General features: G+C 37.9%; 1 non-coding gene across 1 annotated transcript; it reads right to left on the reverse strand.

The window, feature by feature from the left end:
- Window positions 1-4,578: 4,578 nt before the first annotated feature.
- TRNAW-CCA (transfer RNA tryptophan (anticodon CCA)) lies at window positions 4,579-4,651 on the reverse strand. Its single transcript has one exon. It is a non-coding gene; the product is annotated as a tRNA-Trp (tRNA).
- Window positions 4,652-10,063: the final 5,412 nt, after the last annotated feature.

Raw genomic sequence — 10,063 nt, forward strand, 5'->3', positions numbered from 1 at the left:
CTAGAGCTAATCAATGAATTTGGTAAAGTAGCAGGGTACAAAATTAATGCACAGAAATCTCTGGCATTTGCATAACTAATGATGAAAAATCTGAAAGTGAAATTAAGAAAACACTCCCATCTACGATTGCAACAAAAAGAATAAAATATCTAGGAATAAACCTACAAAAGACCTGTATGCAGAAAATTATAAGACACTGATGAAAGAAATTAAAGATGACACAAATAGATGGAGAGATATACCAGTTCTTGGATTGGAAGAATCAACATTGTGAAATGTTGAAATGTGAAAATGACTCTATTACCCAAAGCAATCTACAGATTTAATGCAAGCGATACACCCATGTACATATGGTCACCTTATTTTTGATTAAGGAGGCAAGAATATACAATGGAGAAAAAGGAAGCCCAGAGATAAACTCACACACATGTGGTCACCTTATCGTTGATAAAGGAGGCAAGAATATACATTGGAGAAAAGACAGCCTCTTCAATCAGTGGTGCTGGGAAATCTGGACAGCTACATGTAAAAGTATGAAATTAGAACACTCCCTAACACCATACACAAAAATAAACTGAAAATGGATTAAAGACCTAAATGTAAGGTCAGACTCCATAAAACTCTTAGAGGAAAACAGGCAGAACACTCTATGACAGAAATCACAGCAACATGCTTTTTGCCCCACCTCCTAGAGAAATGGAAATAAAAACAAAAACAAACAAATGGGACCTAATTAAACTTAAAAGCTTTTGGACAGCAAAGGAAACCTTAAACAAGATGAAAAGACAACCCTGAGAATGGGAGAAAATGTTTGCAAGTGAAGCAACTGACAAAGGATTTTTAAAAATAATTTTATTTGTTTATTTATTTATCTATCCATTTATTTATTTATTTTTGGCTGCTTTGTGTCTTTGCTGTTGCGCGCAGGCTCTCTCTAGTTGCGGTGAGCAGGGGTTACTCTTCATTGTGGTGCACTGGCTTCTCATTGTGGTGGTTTCTCTTGTTGTGGAGCATGGGCTCTAGGTGCACGGGTTTCAGTAGTTGTGGCATGAGGGCTTCAGTAGTTGTGGCTTGTGGGTTTTCGAGCTCAGGCTTAGTAGGTGTGGTGCACAGGCTTAGTTGCTCCTCGGTATGTGGGAACTTCCCGGACCAGGGCTCGAACCCATGTCCCCTGCATTGGCAGGCAGTTTCTTAACCACTGCATCACCAGCGAAGCCCAATAAAGGATTAATCTCCAAAATTTACAGCATCTCATGCAGCTCAATATCAAAAAAACCAAGCAATCCAATCCAAAAATGGGCAGAAAACCTAAATAGACATTTCTCCAAAGAAGATATACAGATTGCCAACAAGCACATAAAAAGTTGCTCAACATCACTAATCATTAGAGAAATGCAAATCAAAACTACAATGAGGTATCACCTCACACAGTCAGAATGGCCATCATCAAAAAATCTAGAAATAAATGCTGGAGAGGGTGTGGAGAAAAGGGCACACTCTTGCACTGCTGGTGGGAATGTAAATTGATACAGCCACTATGGAGAACAGTATGGAGGTTCCTTAAAAAACTAAAAATAGAACTACCATACAACCCAGCAAATCCACTACTGGGCGTATACCCTGAGAAAACCATAATTCAAAACGAGTCATGTACCCCAATATTCATTGCAGCTGTATTTACAATAGCCAGGAGATGGAAACAAACTAAGTGTCCATAGACAGATGAATGGGTAAAGAAGATGTGGCCCATATATACAATGGAATATTACTCAGCAATAAAAAGAAACGAAATTGAGTTATTTGTAGTGAGGTGAATGGACCTAGAGTCTGTCATACTGAATGAAGTAAGTCAGAAAGAGAAAAACAAATACTGTATGCTAACACATATATATGGAATCTAAAAAAATGGACATATATATACTACCCAACATAAAATGGATAGCTAGTGGGAAGCAGCCACATAGCACAGGGAAATCAGTTCGGTGCTTTGTGACCACCTAGAGGGTGGGATAGGGCGGGCGGGAAGGAGGGAGACACAAGAGGGAAGAGATATGGGAACATATGTATATGTATAACTGATTCACTTTGTTGTAAAGCAGAAACTAACACACCATTGTAAAACAATTATACTCCAATAAAGATGTTAAAAAAAAAAAAAATGTAACCCCAGGTTACAAAGATACCTTCTTATATTCTTTCTAAAAGCTTTGCAAAAATGTCATGAAGAACCTAGGGGCAAGATGGGAGTAAAGACACAGACCTACTAGAGAATGGACTTGAGGATATGGGGACAGGGCAGGGTAAGCTGTGACAAAGTGAGAGAGTGGCATGGACATATATATACTACCCAACATAAAATGGATAGCTAGTGGGAAGCAGCCACATAGCACAGGGAAATCAGTTCGGTGCTTTGTGACCACCTAGAGGGTGGGATAGGGCGGGCGGGAAGGAGGGAGACACAAGAGGGAAGAGATATGGGAACATATGTATATGTATAACTGATTCACTTTGTTGTAAAGCAGAAACTAACACACCATTGTAAAACAATTTTACTCCAAAAAAGATGTTAAAAAAAGATCAAAAACCAAACTGAACAAGCGATGGGCAGGCAAAGGACAGACATTCTCCATTCCAAAAGGAGTAAACTGGAGAGAAAAAAGGCATCACAAGTAAGTCCCAGCAAATCAAAAACTAGCAGGGGAAAATATCGTACTTTAAGGCTTGAGAATAATCCTCTTTGGCTTGATGCTTTGTTCTTTGGGCCAACCAGGTTGGCTCTGCCTTCCTGGTTTACCAGGGTGTTGACCTTGCCTTCTTGGTCCTGTTTGACTTTAACATATAAATTTTGGGGGAACACAATTCAGCCCATAAAAAATTTCTATGTTAAAAATATAATCAGTCAATTTGATAGAGACTGGGAGACAATGGATTAATTTATGTCAGGGAAGGCTTGTCTGAATATGTGACATTGGACCTGAGACTATGCTGAGATTATGTTCCAATAATCTGGAGGCAGATTTTTCCAGGCAGAGGAAATAAGACAGGCTTGGAATTTGAGAAATAGAAAGAAGAGTACCATGTGCAAGCTGAAGAGACAGGCAGAAGTATTGTAAACCAGAGTGAGGAGCCTCAACTTTATTCTAAATATAACAGGCAGCATTGGAGGCTTGTAAGCTGGAGAGTGGCCTTATTTCATAGGCATTTTGGCATTAACTGTACAGAAGCAAGGATAGAATATGTAAGAAGATATGGGAGTCTACTGCAGTGGTCTAGACTAGAGATTTTAGTGGTTTGGCCTTCAGTGGTGGACATACAGAAAAGTGAGTGAATTTAAGATATGTTTTGGAAATGGAAAAAGACTGGCTATTGGATTGAATGGGGAGGATAAGAGAAAAGGAGGATTCTTAGCTTGAGAACTGATTGAGGTTCTCTATACTGGGATGGGAGTGAATGGGAAAAGAGTAGGAAATGGGGAAACAAAGTTTTGTTTGGGCCACGTTTGAGATGCCTTTAAGATTTCCTCATGGAAATGTCAAGTAAACAGTTAGATATATGAATCTGGAGCTCTGGGGACGCCTGTACTGGAGTTAAAAATTTGGGAGTTGTCAGCCTAAGGATGGTATTTAAAACCATGGAACTAAACAATAAGGTATAGATATGGTTAATTACATACTTGAAATTTCTTCAGATGATTTTTTGGTTCCCTTATTTAAAAAAAATTTTTTTTTGTTCAACCCCATGTCTGTTTCCTTTTCACCGATGCTTAACTAATTATTTCAGAGGTTGGACTAGCTCAGGAAAAAAGATTCAGACAATAGCATCTGGAAGAGGTGAAAGGAAGAGAAATATTTGGGGACTGTGGGCAGGAAAGAGTGGGAGCTGCCTCGGACTGAGGAATAATACAGGAAAAACTCATTTCCCAGAATACCTTCTCCTTTAATAGATAATAAGCTTCTTTAGGGTTGTGTACAAGTCTTCTTTACTGTATTAAATTGTAGACAATTTGAGGGCAAGAACCAAATCTTATTTATTATGACATTTTCCCTGCCACCTAGCACAGGGTCCTAAACATAGTAGGTATTACAAAAATGTTTGTGGAGGGAAGGAAGGAAGGATAGAAGGAAGGGTAAAAGTATCTTTCATATCTTGAATATCACTGATCATATCTAGAACCGTGGTCTGCACATAATTTGCATTCAGCTAATATTGGTTGATTGATTTGCGATATGTCCTATAATAAGATAATGGTAATAAAGTTAATTCTTCAAACAAAGTTGCCACCTAAGCACATAGTATTATTGATTTACTCTGCTTAACAACAAATAATTGACATTTTCATTTTCGGTACCTTGTGTACTTTTAGTAATTCAAATCAAAGGCAGGTTGCCAGTAAGATTCTTAGAACACCTCTGAGAGAGAAAATAAGGAGGTTTAGCTGATGGAAGACAGCTATTTGTTTTTGTAAGCCTCAACTGTAGTGGCAATAGTATATATTTAGTAGACCCTACAAACAATATCTTTTACTTTAAAAAAATTTTTAAATATTTTGGCCTTGCTGTGTGGCCTGTGGGATCTTAGTTCCCCGACCAGGGATCAAACCTGGGCCCTCTGCATTGGAAGCATGGAATCTTAACCACTGGACCATCAGGGAAGTCCCAAGATCTTTAAAAATAAAGGTTTTCTCCCAGCTTTACTGAGATATAATTGACAAATAAGTTTGTATGAGTAAAGCATACAATGCGATGATTTGATATATGTATATATTCTGAAACAACTGCCACGTTAAGGTTAGTTAACACATCCATCACCACACATAGTTACCATTTTTTGTGTGTGATGAGAACATTTAAGATCTACTCTCTTAGCAGATTTTAAGTTTACAATAAAGTATTGGTAACTGTTGTCACCTTGCTGTACATTATATCTCCAGAACTTATTCATCTTATAACTGAAAGTTTGTACTTTTTGACCAACGTCTCCCCATTTCCCCCAGCAGCTGGTAACAACCATTCTACTCTGTTTCTATGAGTTAGTTCAACTTTTTTAGATTCCACATAGGGGAATTATTTTAAGACCATGCAAAGTTTGTCTTTCTCTGTCTGACTTACTTCACTTATCATAATGCCCTCGAATTTCATTCATGTTGTTGCAAATGGCAGTATTTCTTTTTATGGCTGAATAATATTTCATTGTATTAAAATAAGGCTTTTAAAATATGGGCTTTGAGATGAACTTAAATACAGATTATACTTGGAAAGTTCCCATTTACTTTTCATAAAAATGACTTCAGGAATTGGGGGTATCAAGATGGCACAGTAGGAGGTCATGGAGCTCACCTCCCCCCCACAAACACAGCAAAAATACATCTACATGTGTAACAATTCTCATGGAAAACTGACTGGAAAAACTGACAGAACTCCTATACAACCAAAGCTGCAGGAAAGAGCTCCACATAATTGGATAGGATGAAAAAAAAGGCATCAGGTTGGACCTGAGCCCCTGGGAGGGATCTGTAAGGAAGAGAAGGTCCACATAGGGGGACCCTCATTCTGGGAAGTGAGCAGGTCAACCCACAATCTGGGCATCCCAGTCCTGGGGTCTTGCCTGCAAGGCCTCTTGCCTGCTGGGAAATCTGCTGAGATAGACAGAAGGGCTGGAGAAGCCTGGTTTTTATTTGTGAGGAGTGCACACATGCTGGCTTGCTAACAATCAGGGCAGAAAGAGCCTTGCACTGGCAGCTGCTGCTTCACTGCACTTATCAATTCCAAGGCACAACACTCTGGCCCTGCTCACTCCACACCACAGCCTGGCACGAGATCTGGGCAAAGATTTGGTCTAGCTATGTGGAGACATACTAGGGCACCTGAGGTGTGATCCAGGTGAAACTTGGAGCTCATTGTCAGCATGTGCACAAGGTGGTGGGAGGGGCTGCAGTGAACATCTTCAGTGTGTGCACAGGGCAGTACCACAAGAGGGCACAGTGGCTAAGCTCTGCATCTTGGGCAGACAGGCCCTGGGCAGGAGTACTCAATGGTTTGTTTTCCAGTGAAGGCACTTAGGCCCTGCCCACTCCATACCACAGCTTACACTAGATCTGGAGCAGACAAATTCTGGGAGAAGTCTGCCACAGAGGCAGCCCAGATCTCGGGGCAGCACAGCCACCTTAATTCCTGCAGTCACAATGCCCTGACCCCCAACCCCAGCCTACTCCACACCACAGCCTTGCACTAGATCTGGGATGAACACAAGAGAAAAAGAGATGCAACATTGGGTTGCTTCTGAGTGGAACCACAGATGCCTACACAAGTGGCACATAGGTCTTCTGTGATCACATGGGTTTCACTTCCTTCAGCAATCACATCCTTTGTGGCAGGTCTTGCACTCAAGGGCAATGGAACCTGATAGAACCTGAGCCTCAGGGCTTCTACTCCAAAAACTGGGGAGCAGACCTTGTCCCTGACAGGGCTGTGATAGCAACAGAGCACAGAGGGAGCCCTACCTCATTCCTTCACAGGGTTTAAATCCCCTAACACCAACCACACCCATTTTGCACAGCATCCATAACAAAACCAGCCCTCACACCGAAAATACTGGACACACACAGTCTACATAGGGATGGCCCCGCATAAAAACACCCCTTCAAGACCAGAGTAGATAACTGGTTCTCTAAAATTCAGAGACAGAAAAAGTTAAGTAAAATGAAAAGGCAGAGGAACTACTCCCAATTAAAAGAAAAAGAGAAATCTCCTGAAAAAACAATGAATGAAACAGACCTCACCAGTCTACTAGACCCTGAGTTCAAAAATGAGGTAATAAAAATTCTAAATGAATTTAAAAGATTTTCAATGGAAATGCAGATCACTTTATCAAGGAATTAGAAACCAAAAAAGTGAACCAATCAAAAACAGACAATTCAATTGTCATGATAAAAACCAATATAGAAGCAATAAGTAGCAGACTAAATGACACTGGAGAACTAATAAGTGATCTGGAAGACAGAATAATGGAAATCACCCAATCCAAACAGTACACAGAAAGACTAATAAAAAAAAAGAAAAAGAAGAAAGTAACATACAAGATCTATGGGATAATATAAAGCATTCCAACCTATGCATAATAGGGGTTTCAGAAGGAAAAGAGAGAGAGAAGGGGATTGAAAATGTATTTGAAGAAATTATAGCTGAAAACTTCCCAAACTTAAAGAAGAAGGAAACAGATATGCAGGTATAGGAAGCACAGAGGGCCCCAAAACAGATGCACCTAAACAGACTCACACTAAGACATATCAGATTAAAATGTCAAAAGTTAAAGATAGAGAGGATTATAAAGGGAGCAAGAGAAAAACAAAGAGTCAGTTACAAGGGAACCCCCATAAGGCTATCAGCTGATTCCTTTTCAGGAAGCTTATAGGCCAGGAGGGAGTGACATGATATATTTAAAGTCCTGAAAGAGAAAAACCTGCAACCTAGGGTACTCTACCCAGCAAGATTCTCATTTAGTATAGAAGGAGAAAGAAAGGATTTCTCAGAGAAGCAAAAACTAAAAGAATTCAGCAATACTTAACCTACCCCAAAAGAAATATTGAAGGGTCTTCTCTAAATAGAAAAGAAGCAAGAGTCTATAGGAAAGGGGAAATCACAATAGGAAAGGCAAACATATAAAAGGTTGAAAATCACTTAAATAAGCCAGAACATAGATTAAAAAACAACTTTAAAAATTGTAAAATGACTTTTAACTACAATTAATAGTAAAAAAGATAAGCATGAAGGTTTAAAATAGGACATCAGAGTCACAAAATGTGGGAGAAAGGAATATAAAAATGTAGATCATTTAGACTGTGTTTTAACTTGAATGACTATCAGTTTAAAGAAAATAGATATAGTTATGGGTCAACATACTTGAACTCCATGGTAAGCACAAATAGGAAACATACAATACATTCACAAAAAACAAAAAAGAAAGAACTCAAGCATACTACAAAAGAAAATCGTCAAACCACAAAAGGAAAAACAACAACAAAGAGAACAACAAAAGAAAACTACAAATACAACCGGAAAAGAAGGATTAAAATGGCAATAAGTACGTACCTATCAATAATTACTTTAAATGTCAATGGACTAAATGCTCCAATCAAAAGACAGAGTGGCAGATTAGATAATAAAATAAGAAACTATGATATGCTGACTACAAGAGACTCACTTCAGGGCAAAAGACACAAACTGAAAGTAAGAGGATGGAAAAAGATATTTCATTCAAATGGAAATGGCAAGAGATTGAGGGTAGCAATACACATATCAGACAAAATAGACTTTAAAACCAAGGCCATAAAAAAAGACGAAGAGTATTATCTAATGATAAAGGGATCAATACAAGAAGAGGATATTACACTCATTAACATATATGTACCCAATATAGGAGCACCTAACTACATAAAGCAAATACTAACAGACATACAAGAAGAAATTGACCATAATACAATAATAGTAGGAGACTTTAACACCTTACTGACATCAATGGAGAGATCATAAGGCAACAGAGATCCTAAATGACACAATTGACAAGTTGGACTTAATTTATATCTACAAGGCCCTACATCCAAAAAAACAAAAAAAAAAAACCCCAAAAAACCAAAAATACAGATTCTTTTCAAGTATGTATGGAACCTTCTCTAGGATAGAGCACATACTAGGTCACAAAAAAATCTCAACAAATTTAAAAGGATAGAAATTATTTCAAGCATTTTCTCTGAACATAACTGTATGAAACTAGAAATTAACCACAGAAAGAAAACTGGGAATAGAATAAACACATGGATAGTAAACAACATACTACTACCAATGGGTCAATGATGAAATCAAATAATAAATCAGAAAATACCTTGAGACAAATGAAAATGAAAACACAACCTTATAAAATTTATGGGAGGCAGCAAAAGCAATTCTAAGAGGGAAGTTCATAGTGATACAGAGCTTCCTGAAGAAACAAGAAAAATCTCAAATAAACAACCTAAGTTACCACCTAAAAGAATTAGAAAAAGAACAAACAAAACCCAGTCATCAGAAGGAAGGAAATAATAAAGATCAGAGAGAAAATAAATAAAAGAGAAATTAAAAAACAATAGAAAATATCAGTAAAAACAAGAACTGGTTATTTGAAAAGATAAATGAAATCAACAAACCTCTAGCTAAGCTCACCAAGAAGAAAAGAGAGGTGACCCTCCAAAAAAACAAAAACAAAATAAGAAATGAAAGAGGAGAAATAACAACTGATGACACAGAAATACAAAAAGTAATGAGAGAATACTATGAACAGTTATACGCCAACAAATAGGACTACCTACAAGTAATAGACAAATTTCTAGAAACATACGGCCTGCCAAAATTGAATCAAGAAGAAACAGATAATTTGAACAGACTGATCACTAGCAGTGAAATAGAGTCTGTAATAAAAAAACTCCCTGCAAACAAAAGTCCAGGACTGGACAGCTTCACTGGGGAATTGTACCAAACGTAAAAAGAAAAACTTATACCTATCCTTCTTCAACTATTCCAAAAATTGAAGAGGAGGGAACGCTCCCAAATTCATTCTGTGAAACCACTATCACCTTGATACCAAAACCACACAAAGGCATTACAAAAAATATAAATTACAGGTCAATATCCTTGATGAATACAGATGCAAAAATCCTTAACAAAATAGTAGCAAATCAAATCCAACAATACTTAAAAAGATCATACACCATGATCAATTTGGATTCATTCCAGGGATGCAAGAATGGTTTGGCATAAGCAAATCAATCAATATGATACACCACATTAGCAAAAGGAAAGACATAAACCACAAGATCATCTCAATAGATGTAAAAAAAAAAAGCATTGGACAAAATTCAACATCCATTCATGATAAAAACTCTCACCAAAATGGGCATAGAGGGAACATATCTCAACATAATAAAAGCCATTTATGGCAAACCCACAGCCAATATAATCCTCAATGGTGAAAAGCTGAAAGCCTTCCTGCTAAATTCAGGAACAAGACAGGGTGCCCAACTAACTACCTCTAT

The sequence above is a fragment of the Physeter macrocephalus genome, chromosome 16, assembly GCF_002837175.3.
Source record: "Physeter macrocephalus isolate SW-GA chromosome 16, ASM283717v5, whole genome shotgun sequence".
NCBI classification, from domain to species: Eukaryota; Metazoa; Chordata; class Mammalia; order Artiodactyla; family Physeteridae; genus Physeter; species Physeter macrocephalus.